Source organism: Gopherus evgoodei, chromosome 9 (genome assembly GCF_007399415.2).
Source record: "Gopherus evgoodei ecotype Sinaloan lineage chromosome 9, rGopEvg1_v1.p, whole genome shotgun sequence".
Taxonomy (NCBI): domain Eukaryota; kingdom Metazoa; phylum Chordata; order Testudines; family Testudinidae; genus Gopherus; species Gopherus evgoodei.
The window spans coordinates 16,007,874-16,021,191 of record NC_044330.1 but is presented as its reverse complement, the minus strand read 5'-3'; the positions used below and the strand labels follow the sequence as shown (position 1 = coordinate 16,021,191).

The following is a 13,318-nucleotide window of genomic DNA, read 5'->3' as shown; positions in this document are numbered from 1 at the left end:
GATTGTCTGCTGTTGCTTTCACGGAGGAAGGAATGAGTGACGACATTTACCCAGAATCACCCGTGACACTGTTTTTGCACCATCATGCATTGGGGTCTCAACCCAGAATTCCAATGGGCGGGGGAGACTGCGGGAACTATGGGATAGCTACGGGATAGCTACCCACAGTGCAACACTCCAGAAATCGACGCTAGCCTCGGACCATGGATGCACACCACTGAATTAATGTGCTTAGTATGTCCGCATGCACTAGACTTTATGCAATCTGTTTTAAAAACCGGTTTATGTAAAATCGGAATAATCCCATAGTGTAGACATACCCTTAGAGAGGAATGTGATCAGGAACAGTCAGCATGGATTCACCACGGGCAAGTCATGTCTGACTAACCTAATTGCCTTCTATGAGGAGATAACTGTGTCTGTGGATGAGGGGAAAGCAATGAATGTGTTGTTCCTTGACTTTAGCAAAGCTTTTGATACAGTATCCTTGCCGGCAAGTTAAAGAAGTATGGGCTGGATGAATGGACTATAAGGTGGATAGAAAGCTGGCTAGATAGTCGGGCTCAGAGGGTAGTGATCAATGGCCCCATGTCTAGTTGGCAACCGGTATCAAGCGGAGTGCCCCAAGGGTCGGTCCTGGGCTGGTTTTGTTCAATATCTTCATTAATGATCTGGAGGATGGCATGGATTGCACTCTCAGAAAGTTTGCAGATGACACTAAACTGGGAGAAGTGGTAGATATGCTGGAGGGTAGGGATATGATACAGAGGGACCTAGACAAATTAGAGGATTGGGCCAAAATAAACCTGATGAGGTTCAACAGGACAAGTGCAGAGTCCTCCATTTAGGATGGAAGAATCCCATGCACTGCTACAGACTAGGGAATGAATGGCTAGGCAGCAGTTCTGCAGAAAAGGACCTAGGGGTTACAGTGGATGAGAAGCTGGATATGATTCGACAGTGTGCCCTTGTTGCCAAGAAGGCTAATGGCATTTTGGGCTGTATAAGTAGGGGCATTGCCAGCAGATCGAGGGACGTGATCATTCCCCTCTATTCAACATTGGTCAGGCCTCATCTGGAGTACTGTGTCCAGTTTTGGGCCCCACACTACAAGAAAGATGTGGAAAAATTGGAAAGAGTCCAGCAGAGGGCAACAAAAATTATTAGGGGGCTGGAGCACAACTTATGAGGAGAGGTTGAGGGGACTGGGATTGTTTAGTTTGCAGAAGAGAAGAATGAGGGGGGATTTGATAGCTGCTTTCAACTACCTGAAAGGGGGTTCAAAAGAGGATGGATCTAGACTGTTCTTGGTAGTACCAGATGACAGAACAAAGAGGAATGGTTTCAAGTTGCAGTGGGGGAGGTTTAGGTTGGATATTAGGAAAAACTTTTTCACTAGGAGGGTGGTGAAGCACTGGAATGGGTTACCTAGGGAGGTGGTGGAATCTCCTTCCTTAGCGGTTTTTAAGGTCAGGCTTGACAAAGCCCTGGCTAGGATGATTTTGTTGGGGATTGGTCCTGCTTTGAGCAGGGGATTGGACTAGACCTCCCGAGGTCCCTTCCAACTCTGATATTCTACAAACAGCTATTCCAAAGGCATAATAATGTGCAGAGAAAACAGTCCTGTGGTACAGTCTATCCAGTGTTCAGGTAGAGCCATCATCTGTACACACCAGTGCGATGTGGTATTTAAAAAAATGACTGAAGGCAGCATGCCTCAGGTAAAACAACAATATTTAGCAAACAAACTAATCAAAGCTTTCTCTGTACAGTGTTAAACAGAACTGATGCCAAGATCCCAGCCTACTTGCCTTCCCAAATACAGTATGTAGAGTTTATTAAAGCAGTCTAAGTTAAAGCATAATCCCACCAGAAACCTGAGGGAGGATGTTTTGGGAGAATAAAGAATCTCTTGTAGAGTCCATGCTGCCTTTGAAATTATGTCTTACCTAAGACGTCACACAGAGTTATTATGATTGTACTAAGAGAGCTCTTCTCCTTCCACAGCCGCTTCTCTGGAATTTCTCAGCTAGTGGGACAGATGGCTGAAGGGACTGAAAAAGGAATACAGAACGTTTGACCAGTTTGAATCCAGCCCCAGTCCACAGTGACTTCAAGTTGTTACCCTCTGATGGCTGTTCAAAGCCTGTTAGAGAGGAGTCGGTATTTTCAATCCAGTTCCTTGTGGATAACTGTCTGCATCACAGATACCCCCATAACTGGTGCATAGGCTCAGAAGTGAGATCTAAGGAAGATATGGGCATGTTGGAAACTGAATACTCCTTTCCGTCTCCTCTTCTGCATCAGGGCTTAGGCATTGTTGCTCCTGGGCAGTGTGAGGTGGGAAAGACTTGCACTGCTGCTGTTTAGGCTCTGCCCCTTCTGGGAATAAACAGAAGAGTGTTATTTTTGACAAAGAAAATAGTGTATATTAATAATTTTAATTTAGGTCACTGATTTGTCCCTTCTACAATGAGCCACTTGTTCTTGCTCCCCTGAATTAGCTCACAAGGCCATCGCATTCTCTCCCCAAAGTATGATGCCGTGAGTGCAGGGGACTAGACTAGATGACCTTTCAAGGTCCCTTCCAGTCCTACGATTCTATGATTCTATAATTTGGCTCAACCTCATTCTCTAAATTCAACCCAGGATCACCAAAAAGTCCATGTTTTGGCTTTGTAACAAAACAGAACAAATCTGCCTGGTTTGGGGTTTTATTTGTTACAAACATTTTGCACAACTCTAGCAATAAACTACACTTACTGTTGGTCGAAAAAAAAATTTCAATAGAAAATTTATGGAAAATGGCTATTTTGTATAAATAGAAATGCCCATTTTTAAATTATTCTTATTTGCTGGGGTTTTGGTTTGGTTTTTGGCAATTTGTAGCATGGATGGCCCAAGCCACGTGTGGAGAATGTGGGAGTTATGTGTAGTATTATTTATAAATATGATATGCCTCTCTGGTTATCTATTTGATAGTAACCTGTCTGAATGTCAGGAGTTAAATCATAGGAGGCTGTAAAGGAGGAAACCTACAGGAAACCAAACAATGGCACCAGGGCGGCTCTAGTTTTTTTACCGCCCCAATCACAGAAGGCAGGCTGCCTTTGGCGGTGTGCCTATGGGAGGTCGCCGGTCCTGCGGATTCGGCAGCATGTCTGCAGGAGGTCGCTGGTCCCGTGGATTCAGCGGCATGCCTGCAGGAGGTCCGCCGGTCCTGCGGCTTCAGCATACTTGCTGCCGAATCCGCGGGACTGGTGGACCTCCCGCAGGCAAGCTGCTGAAGGCAGCCTGACTGCCGCCCTTGCAGGGACTCGTGCCTGGAGCTGCCGCTGAATGGCACCTTGAAGAAATAATGGGGGGGAGCTATCAATTGGGGAATACCCCATGATGGACGACTCATGGGAGGGACACAAAGGGGGGGCACCAGCTAAAGAGGGGGCACATGACCTCCCCACATGACTCTTTCCCACTCCCAGCCCCCATGCTCTCCCTATCCCCCATTACCTGGGGAGGGGCTCTATCCTCCTGCTGCACTGGCTCCCCCTGGCATGTTGGGCTGCTCTTCTTGGCAGTCAGGCCCTGAGGCCACTCCTGGGTGCTGTCTGGTGCTGTATAGCAGCTTCCTGGGAGAGTGCCAGGCTGCAGCAGCAGCAGGCTGCCCCCCGCCCAGGCTCAGCTTCTGGGGACAGGACTCGACTCTGAGCATGCCAGAGGGGCTGGGGGGCTCCAACTTGCTCAGCCATGGTCTCCAGAATCTGAGCCTGGGCGGGGGGCAGCCTGCTGCTGCTGCAGCCAGGCACTCTCCCAGACAGCTGCTGCGCTGAACCTGGCAGAAATGTGCCCCCACCCAGACATCTGGGGAGTGCCGTCCGACCCTTCCTGCCCTTCCCAGGTGTCGCCTGATCCAGACCTGCGTGGTCTACTTTTCCCAAGGCTAAGCTGAGGATCAATATGGATCCGAAACCTCAAAGAAGCCAACAAAGGAGGAGGATTGAGTGAGTTGCTAGAAGCTGTCCTAGGCGGTCAGTGAAAGCTGACAGACTGACTGAGGCACCTTGTCTCTCTGAGACATACAGAGACAGGGATCCTGCTGCAGCAGGAAAGTCTGCTTCACCCTGCCAGTGATGGAAGTAGCCAGGCAGAGGGGAACTTACAAAAGCTGGCAAGGAATGTTTAAGGTGTAAGTCCCTCCCAGATATAGAGGCCATATTGCTGTATCCTTTTCTCTGTGTGGTTTGTATTAATGAGGAATGAATAAATAATGCTTTGTTCTGAAGACGCTGTTTTCGAGTCCTCTTTCTCTTCGCATATGCGCAACATGCCTCAGGTGGTCCGTGACCAGGATTCATCACTGAATTTGGTCTGCTGGTTGGATCATTAGCTTCCCTGGTGGGCAGTGTGAGGTGAACAACTCACTGGTCACAAGTCCCTGGAGTGAAAGGGAGTTGAGCCTGTGTTGTGAAACAGTTGCAAACTTTGGGACTGCAGCACAGAGACCCAGTCTCAGAGTGGTAGGACCAGGGGGATCCACCCAGGGTTGAGGCAGGAAGCCAGGCCTATCCTGCAGCCAGACTGAAGTTTTAGATGAGATTCCTATATTGTCTCACACCCACCTGGGTGCTGTGTTTAGAGGCAATTTACTAAGTTTCCACCATTCTACTCTAGATGTTAGGGCAGAAAGGAAAACATCTCTTCCTTCCCACTGCACAGGTGCTGGGATAGGTTACTTCTTGCCCTTTCTATACCAGAAGGTGAAAGAACAGGTCGCTGGTGGGTTGCACTGAGGTGGTTTCCTCACTCCAGGGACTATGGAAGGTGGATGCCAAGATGTTTCTTCCCCCCAATCCCATACCAAGGACCTGACAAGGGGGATCTGTAGAGGTGTTTTTTCCCTCTCATTACTGCAGAGGCCTCTGCACAATCAGGAAGAAGAGAGAGTACTTGGCAGCAGAACTGTATGCATGTATTCAGTGGTTCCTGTGCTGGCAGTGTGCTCTATAAGCCACAAAAGTAAAGACCGTCCCTGTCCCAAAGAGTTTACAATCTACACAAGATGGATGGAATCAGGATTCCCCAGTAGGGCACTGGGGATCAGGAGGGAGATAAAGGGGTGATAGGGCAGGGACTGGGACAGAAGGGGATGGATGGGGTAGAGATTGGGGGTCAAGAGGGAGAGGAGGGGTCATGTGGCAGGGGATGAGGGCAGAAGGGGATGGGTGGAGTAGAGACTGGGGGTCAGGAGGAAGGGGAGGGGTGATGCAGCAGGGGCAGAAGGGGATGGGGTGGAAAGAAGGGGTGATGGAGCATGGGCTGGGGGCAGAAGGGGATGGCTGGGGTACAGACTGGAGTCAGGAGGGAGGGGATGGGGCAGGGAGCAGAAGGGGATGGGGGTAGACTGGGATCAGAAGGGACGGGCTGGGGAGCAGAAGGGGATGGGGGGGTAGAGACGGGGGGTCAGGACGGAGGGAAGGGATGATGCAGCAGGGGATAGGTAGGATAGAAACTGGGGATCAGCAGAGAGGAGAGGGGTGATGGGGCAGGGGCAGAAGAGGATGGGGTGGAGAGAAGGGGTGATGGGGCAGGGGCTGGGCAGGGTAGAGACTAGGGTCAGGATGGAGGTCAGGAGGGAGAGGTGATGGGGCAGGAGCTGGGGGGCAGAAGGGGATGGCTGGAGTACAGACTGGAGTCAGAAGGGAGGGGATGGGACAGGGAGCAGAAGGGGCTGGGGGATAGAGACTGGGGTCAGGAGGGAGGGGCTGGGGGCAGAAAAGGATGGGGTAGAGACTGGGGGTCAGGAGGGAGGGGAGGGATGAAGGGACTGAAGGGAATGGGTGGGGTAGAGACTGGGGGCAGAAGGAGATGAAGGGGTGATGGGCAGGGGCTGGGTGACAGAAAGGGGTAGGTGGGTAAAGATGGGTCAGGAGGAAGGGGATGGGGGTACAGACTGGGGGTCAGGAGGGAGGAGAAGGGTGATGGGGCTGGGGGCAGAAGAGGATGGGGTAGAAACTGGGGGTCAGGAGGGAAGAGAGGGGTGATGGGGCAGAAGAAATGGGTGGGTACAGACTGGGGGCAGAAGGCATGGGGCTGGGGGCAGGAGAGGATGGGAGTGCAGAGAAGGGGTGGTGGGGCAGAGGGGGATGAAGGGGCTGGGGGTGGAGGGAAGGGGTGATGGGGCTGGGGGCAGAAGGGGATGGGGCGCGGGCTGGGAGGCAGGCAAGGTAAGAGGGGAGTGGAGGAGCAGATTGGGTAGGAGACAGTCTGTGTGAACAGGCAGTGGGGCAGGGGCTGCTCCAGGCTCTCACTCCCCGCAAGGGTCACTCCCTCAACCCGCCCAGCTGGGTTCTGCGTGGGGGGTGCATGGGCGCCTGGCCCGGGCCGCGACGGGCCAGGCGGGGACTTGCCAGGCGCTGAGCACGGCCCTAGGCGGGGCAGCTGCCCGGCGGCCAGCGGGCTCTCGGGCCGGCGCAGCGGGTCCCTCCCTTCGCCCGCCCCCCGTTCCCCGCCCGCCTCTCGCCGCTGATTTTTTTCCACAGTAGCTGCTACTCCAGACTGTATGGTAGTGTGGGCTGGTCGCACGTCCCCATGTGGTCCCGACATCATTGACATGGCGGAATCCCCCTCCGAGCTCTCCTGGTAGCCCCCGCCGGGCTCTCGCCGCACTGCCTGCCGAGGACGGGCTCGCCGCGCCCGGGCCGCTCACCCCGCCCCCGTTTCAGCCCCTGCGAAGGTAAGGCGGCGGCGCTGGCCCGGCCGCGAAGCGGGGCAGCCCCGCGGCGGGGCTCACGCCGTGTCCCCGCGGCTGCAGCAGCCGGGAGCTGGGGCGGCACAAGTGGAGCCCCCCGGGGTTAGTCCGCGGCTCCCCCCACCCGGTTTGTTTCGGCGGGGAAGGGCCGAGACAGGGCTGGGGTGGGCGCGCCGCGCAACCCGCTTCCCGGAGCCGGCGGCTTGCACGGAGCACGGGAAACGGCGGCACTTTGCAGAAAGTTTCCCCTATTTGCCGGTGCCGGGGGGAGAGACAACCAGCTTGGTCCTCGTGCCCCCACCCCGATTTGCCCCCCCTTATCCCTGTGCCCCCCAATCATAGGGCTCGTATAACGCCCCCCCCCAGCATCCCGGGGGCAACAGACCCAGCCGGGACCATCTGTTTGCTCTTGGGGCGGCCCCCTGTAGCCACACGTTGCAGTGCGGGGTGGGGAGGGTGATTTTTTTTGAGGGGGAGGGAACGGCGCTCCAGGGTGGAACGTGGGTCTTTTACAGCCCTGGGGGTGGCGGCCGAAATGCTGACGCCTCCTCTCGAGCAGGCTGGGGAAGCGGGCTGGTGTCGGGGCTCGGCCCCGGGAGGGGAAGCGGTTGGGGGCCGGGAGACACTCCATCAGAGCCTAGTAATCCAGAGAGGCTCCGCGGAGCGCTGCCGGACTCAGCCTGCCTGGCCTCTCCTCTCCCTGCCCCCTCCGCAGCACCGCGCCAGCCCGCACTCCCTGCCCCGTCTCCTCTCCTCGGTCCCCCCCCGCCGCCGCCGCCTCTTCTCTCCTTTCTTTGATAGTCATCCTGCAATGGCAAGCGGAGCCGGAATGGAAAATCGGCTTTCAACTTGGAAGAGGTTTTGGGGGGGGGAGGGGAGCCTCCCTTCTCCCCAGCCTCTGGCTCCCTGCAGGAGGAGCTGCGTGTGTGAGATTAGAAGGGAGGTTGGAAGTCTGTGCCCTCCGGCTGGGTTTGGGAGCAGGAGGCGATGGGTGCGGGGCGGGGGAGGGAGAACCTCCCCTTTGCGGCCAGCACGTACTGTCTGGCCCCTCTGCCCGGCTTGGGGAATGTCACCCGGGTGAAGAAGCCAAGGCTCCTCCTCGTAGCACCAGCCGAGTCTCCAGCTACCTACAAACTCTTTCCAAAATGTCTGGATCTAGGGGGCACTTTGGAGAAAAAGAGAGCGAGACACAGACAGATTGACCCAAGCAACATCCTCCCAATCCTGAACCTCCCTCCCAGAACCCCTCCTTTGCTGACACCACTTTGTAAAGAAAAAATCCTGGAAACTTTATTTCTTCTGCCAAACACCTTTAAAAATGGCACATTACCAGGAGAAGGAGCTTGAAAAATATTTCTTGAAAGTTTATCGTCTTTCAAACTCAGCTTAGCTCTTTCCCCCTCACTCCTGTCAAATATTCCGTTTATATACTAAGGTTTTGGCTAAGGTTGTGTGGTCTGGAGTTTAAAGTAAGAAGCAATTCATCCCACCCATATTCTTTAGATAATATATATAACTTGCAGTTTTAATAGCACCTTCCCTCTGAGGATCTGTAATCAGTTTAAGGAGGTAGGGGAGCACTATCTCTATTTCACAGGTGGGGAAACTGAGGCACAGAGCGATTACGTAACTGAAGGTCCCACAGAGAATCAGTGCCATAGTTGGGAACAGATTTCAGGTTTCCTGGTTCCTGTGCCTTCATTGTATTCGTTGTACTCTCTAACTGTTTACCTTGCTGAGAAGCCTAGGGCAGACCACAGTTAGATAATGTTTTTTAAAAGGTGTTAAACACTGTCTGCACTAGAGTTTAACAACATGTTAGCTATTATGCTTCTGATTGTGACCTATTTTCCTAGTCTAGACACAGGCAGAATACTGGCTGGACAGCCTCCCTTGTAAGAGACATGCTATCCCTATTCTCATCCCCCACTCCTTTCTTACCACCTGCATGTCTCTGGGCAATAATAGAGGAGCTAGTTAGGGAAGTATGCTGTTGTTGCCACCAGAAGAGGAAGATATTTCTTGGCAGCATGCCCAGGGTCATTCAGGCTATGAAGTGCTCTTTCCTTACACCCTGTTCTCAGTGGAGTCTTACACAGAAGCAACCTGTCAGTGCCCTTCTCCCAGTTTCTTCTAATATCTGCTCTGCCAGTCATCAGTCTCAAGGGCGCCGTGTTTTGGTGGTTACATCTCAGAGCCTAATATGACACAGGGTTCTACTGGCCCAAAAGTGCACTATGTCATTCCTCCCAGTTTGGTATTGTTTGAGCAGCTTATGCTCTTAATGTAGCCCAAGGCGTGGAAGCTGAATCAGTTCCCATTTTTGAAGTGGCTCTGCTCATGTGGGTTCATTTCAGGTCATTGCTGGGACATTGGTGAGATTTTTCACACTGTTATCCTACCGGCTACCTGGCCAGGAGATAAATGAAGAATGTCAGCTTCCAAAACTGAGTATATAGTTTACATATACTCAATAATAACAAATATATTTTGGATGGGAAGCTTGAGGTTGTGTCTGTGGGAAGCTTGCAGTTTGAAACTATCTTCTCAATAATGCTGTCTATTAATTAAATATTTAATTGGAAGTGATTGTACTCCGGCTCCTAGTTTCATAAAAGCTCTTCAGGATATGGTAGTAATAACCACCTAGAAGTCAGAGTATATCAGAAACTTCGTGCACATAAATTTTTCATCAGATGTAGATTACATTAATTTGCTCACTTTGTCTTCCAGCAGCACCCCTAAGGAAAGGGATGAGGAGTCTGGACTTGTGTAAATTTAGAGGGTTAAATTTACACAAGTAAATATATGAAGAGTGTGTATACGTGTGTGAGATGAGGGACAGTTCATTTGTGAACTGTTTAATTGGTTTTTTTGCCCAAAAATTTAGGGCCCAATTCTGCAAAAACTCACACATGAGTCAAGTTTTCAGTATGAGTAAATGGTTTCAGTATTGGGACCTTACTTTTAACTTCTAAAATGTATATTATTACAAAAAGTACCACACAACTGAATACAGCAAATGACTTTGTCTCTCAATCCATTTCATCACCTCTTCCACCCAAGCAAAAGCCTGAGAAAAGAGATTGACCTTTGAGATCAGAGCAAGGACTGGCAAACTCAGAATCTGTCAGACTACCAGGCAAATTAATTCCAGAGTCAAGGACCCTCCACAAAGAATGGTTTGGTATCAGGCCATTAAATCTGGGGACTTGTGTGCCTCTGTAGATCATAACTGTGTGGTGAAACATACTGCAAGTCAGCAAGACTGAAATTTTCATTTTTGCTGTATAAGCTGATGTGGAGCTGAAGGATGTCTTAAATCAGCAGTTAACTTGCTTAACTGATCTTCCCTGCACTACCAAGATACAGCACTTGAGCAACAGGGAATCCTTTAAAACAAGAATATCAGAAGTAGGGTTGTTTATGACCATGGTTTAGTGTCACCGTGTGATCTGCCCCTGGAGACAGAAGGTATGTGGGAAGAGGGAAGTTCTTCAAACAACAAAGTGGAAATAGGAGCCAGTAGATACACAACAGTAACAGGCCATCTACAGGCAGGAATGTTTGTGAATTTCAAAATAGATAACTCCTTAAACAGTTTTCCAGTTGATATGTGTTAGTTAGCATTTTAATTATCAGTTCTAAACATATCCTCTCTCAGTATAATGGATTCTTTATTGGATTACAAATATCCAGGAAAAAAGATAATTTAAACTTGCGCTTTGTTATGGAATTTGTAACAGCACACTGGAGAGATTAGTCTCCTTAGAGAGCATGCTGTTACATATACTAAATCTGTGCCCATAATCTGGCTGCAAGACCATAACATTATCGGTATGTTCACTAGAAGATAAGTGCAATCACTCTAAACTTCAGTTTTGCACAAAAAAGCCTGTAGAATTTCTTAATGATATGGCATTGAAGGACAATTTAAGTTTCCTTTCCTTGTGAAAGGATAAATTGCCATCACACACACTACTAAAAAGTTTAAAGGTTAAAATATCTCTTTTTGAGTGACACACTTTTTGTATTTAAACTAATTAATAATCTTGTTACAAATAAACTGTACTGCAGATAGAAGATATCCAAGGGGCGTATTACCTTCTAAGTAAACAAAAGTTGAAAACAAGTTCTGCATCTGTAACATAAAAACAGCAAAATGTCAGTTTTAACAAAGTATAATATGAATCCTTTTCCAACAAAAATATATTATAATACATTCAACACGGTCTTCTAAAAAAAACAGCATTTTCTGTCAATATACTTTTGTCAAAGCTGTAAAAGTCACAGAAACTGCATGCATGGATGTACATTTTGGAATAAGTATAGCACTTTAAATTACAACAATAGTCTACTTAAGTGTTATATTATTAATGACAAAAAGCCAACTTTGAATTTGGTACTTACTTGACTGTTCAGATCTATTTATAAACTAAAGTCAATGGGAATTTGCCCAGGGTAATGACTGAGTAAGGGCAATAAGATTTGGTCCCAGAAGTGTATATTGTAAATGTTTTTGAGATAGATTACAGTAAAATATAGCTAGAATTATCTTTATGAAGTACTCAGAATGAAAGTTAGAAGGATCCTTAATTTAAGATGTTGGTATTTTAACTATATCATATTTAACTATATATATTTAATAACTATATAGTAAGTTTATAAAAGAATTAGAGCAAATTAAAATACTTTGCAACTTCTTAAAATTACCTATTAGTATATTATTGTTAGTATTTACTTGCATGTAAAATATTCTTTGTGCAAATCATGGCAATTAAATGGGGGATGTAAGACAAATCCTGCTAAATACAGTTGGCTAAATTTTGCCCTTATATGTATGTGCTGTTCCCAGTGAAGCATTTGAGAACAAAAATTGACTAGTGCAGCTTTCTGATGTATATGAAATTTGGTAAGCTGCATATCTTATTTGTGTTAAAAGTACATGTGAAGTATTGAAACTTAAACACATTTTTTCCCTTGTCTACTGAATTATAATCAAATAAGATAGAAACAGGACTGGAGAAGATTATAGATTTTTTTATGATCACTAATTTTCTGTTAAATTATATCATACAATCTGTTACGAAACTCACAAGCCATTGACAAATAATGTACCCTTGTATTTGTCAGCTGTTAGCTGCATAAAAATACATGTTATAGTTACAGTATGTAAAATATTCCCTATTTTCCTTTGAGTAATACTGACTTATAATTATAGCGGCATGCAGTTATTAGTGAATGATGGTTACCATTTGGGATAATCTTCCATTTACTAAACTGAAATCATTACAATGCCATCTTATCAGAGTGACTTACAATATATAAATCTAACATTATGAATAATAATTGTGTTGCTTTTTTTTCTCTGGAGAAAGCAAACAATTCCACTAACATTGACATCCACTATCCAGGCACCTCCTATTGCATTTGAGCCGGATTCATCAATGATGTAACTTTGTTGACTTCAGTGGAGTAATGCCAACAATTAATTTAAATGATTCACTTTGCATTTTTGCTCATCGTAAAGAAGAACATGGGAATTCTCTGGAATCTATGTGACTCCTTGCTTTCTCTACTCTGTGATTTAAGTTTTAGGATGTAGTTGTTCCCTTGCTAAAGAGTATGTAACTTTCCTCTCCTTATGGTTATATAACATAAAGCTGCTTTATATAGGAGTATATGGAATTCTTTTGGAATGGTCTGTCTAACACTTAGTTTGAACACGTGTGTTAGACTCTCAGGGAAGGATGAATTATAAACAAGGAGTATGTTTTGTCTCTAAATATGTACTTGATGCTTTCGGAAGTATGCTTCACGAAGCATATTTTGAAAAGATAAGTGAGAGAAATGGCTCTCTATGCCTAGAAGCTCTTGGAATATCATGGAACAGTCTCCCTCACCCCTGTAATCTAGTCAGCAAAAATTCAGACACATCCCACTTAATGAGTTTTTAGCCAGTTTTGTCAGGGCCTGGCATAGTGGTAACTTTTTTTTTTTTACTCCTCCCCTCCTGCTTCCTGCAATGAAGCATTAATATTCAGTTACATTATAGAACTAAGCAAATTCCACATCTGTTGATCTCCATGTTTTTGTAGTATTGGTTAGTTAAGCTGAACCCTGCTATAAGGTGTGATGGTAGAGCTCCTGAACCTTGGATGCAGAAGCTGAATTAGAATGGATAGGTTTGATTTGTTTTGGGCATCCATCTCATTGATCCACATTTAGTGCTTCATTGCTTAGCTACTTGCACCCATGCTCATGTATTCTGATGCTATTGTCAGGAAAAAGAACAGGAGTACTTGTGGCACCTTAGAGACTAACAAATGTATTTCAGCATGAGCTTTCGTGAGCTACAGCTCACTTCTTTGGATACATAGAATGGAACACCATTGTCAGGAAAGTACATGCCTGTTTTATGACAAAAGATGAGTGTCAGAGGGCAGCCTGGATAATATGGTAAGTAACTTTACTTGTAGGAAGTTTGGTTTCTGACCTGGGTGCCTCATTAGTGTCATATGCCTCTTGAATATTATTTATCAGTGTAGAGTAATAGAACAAAAAGGAAAG

General features: G+C 47.5%; 1 protein-coding gene across 2 annotated transcripts in view; it reads left to right on the top strand.

Annotated features, from left to right (window-relative positions):
• The first annotated feature begins 6,552 nt into the window (after positions 1-6,552).
• FNDC3B (fibronectin type III domain containing 3B) overlaps positions 6,553-13,318 on the top strand; it is a 408,921-nt gene continuing 402,155 nt past the window's right edge. For both annotated transcript variants that reach the window (XM_030575639.1, XM_030575641.1), the window contains exon 1: positions 6,553-6,733. The gene's annotated coding sequence lies outside the window, so the exon portion shown is untranslated. The remainder of the gene's footprint in view (positions 6,734-13,318) is intronic.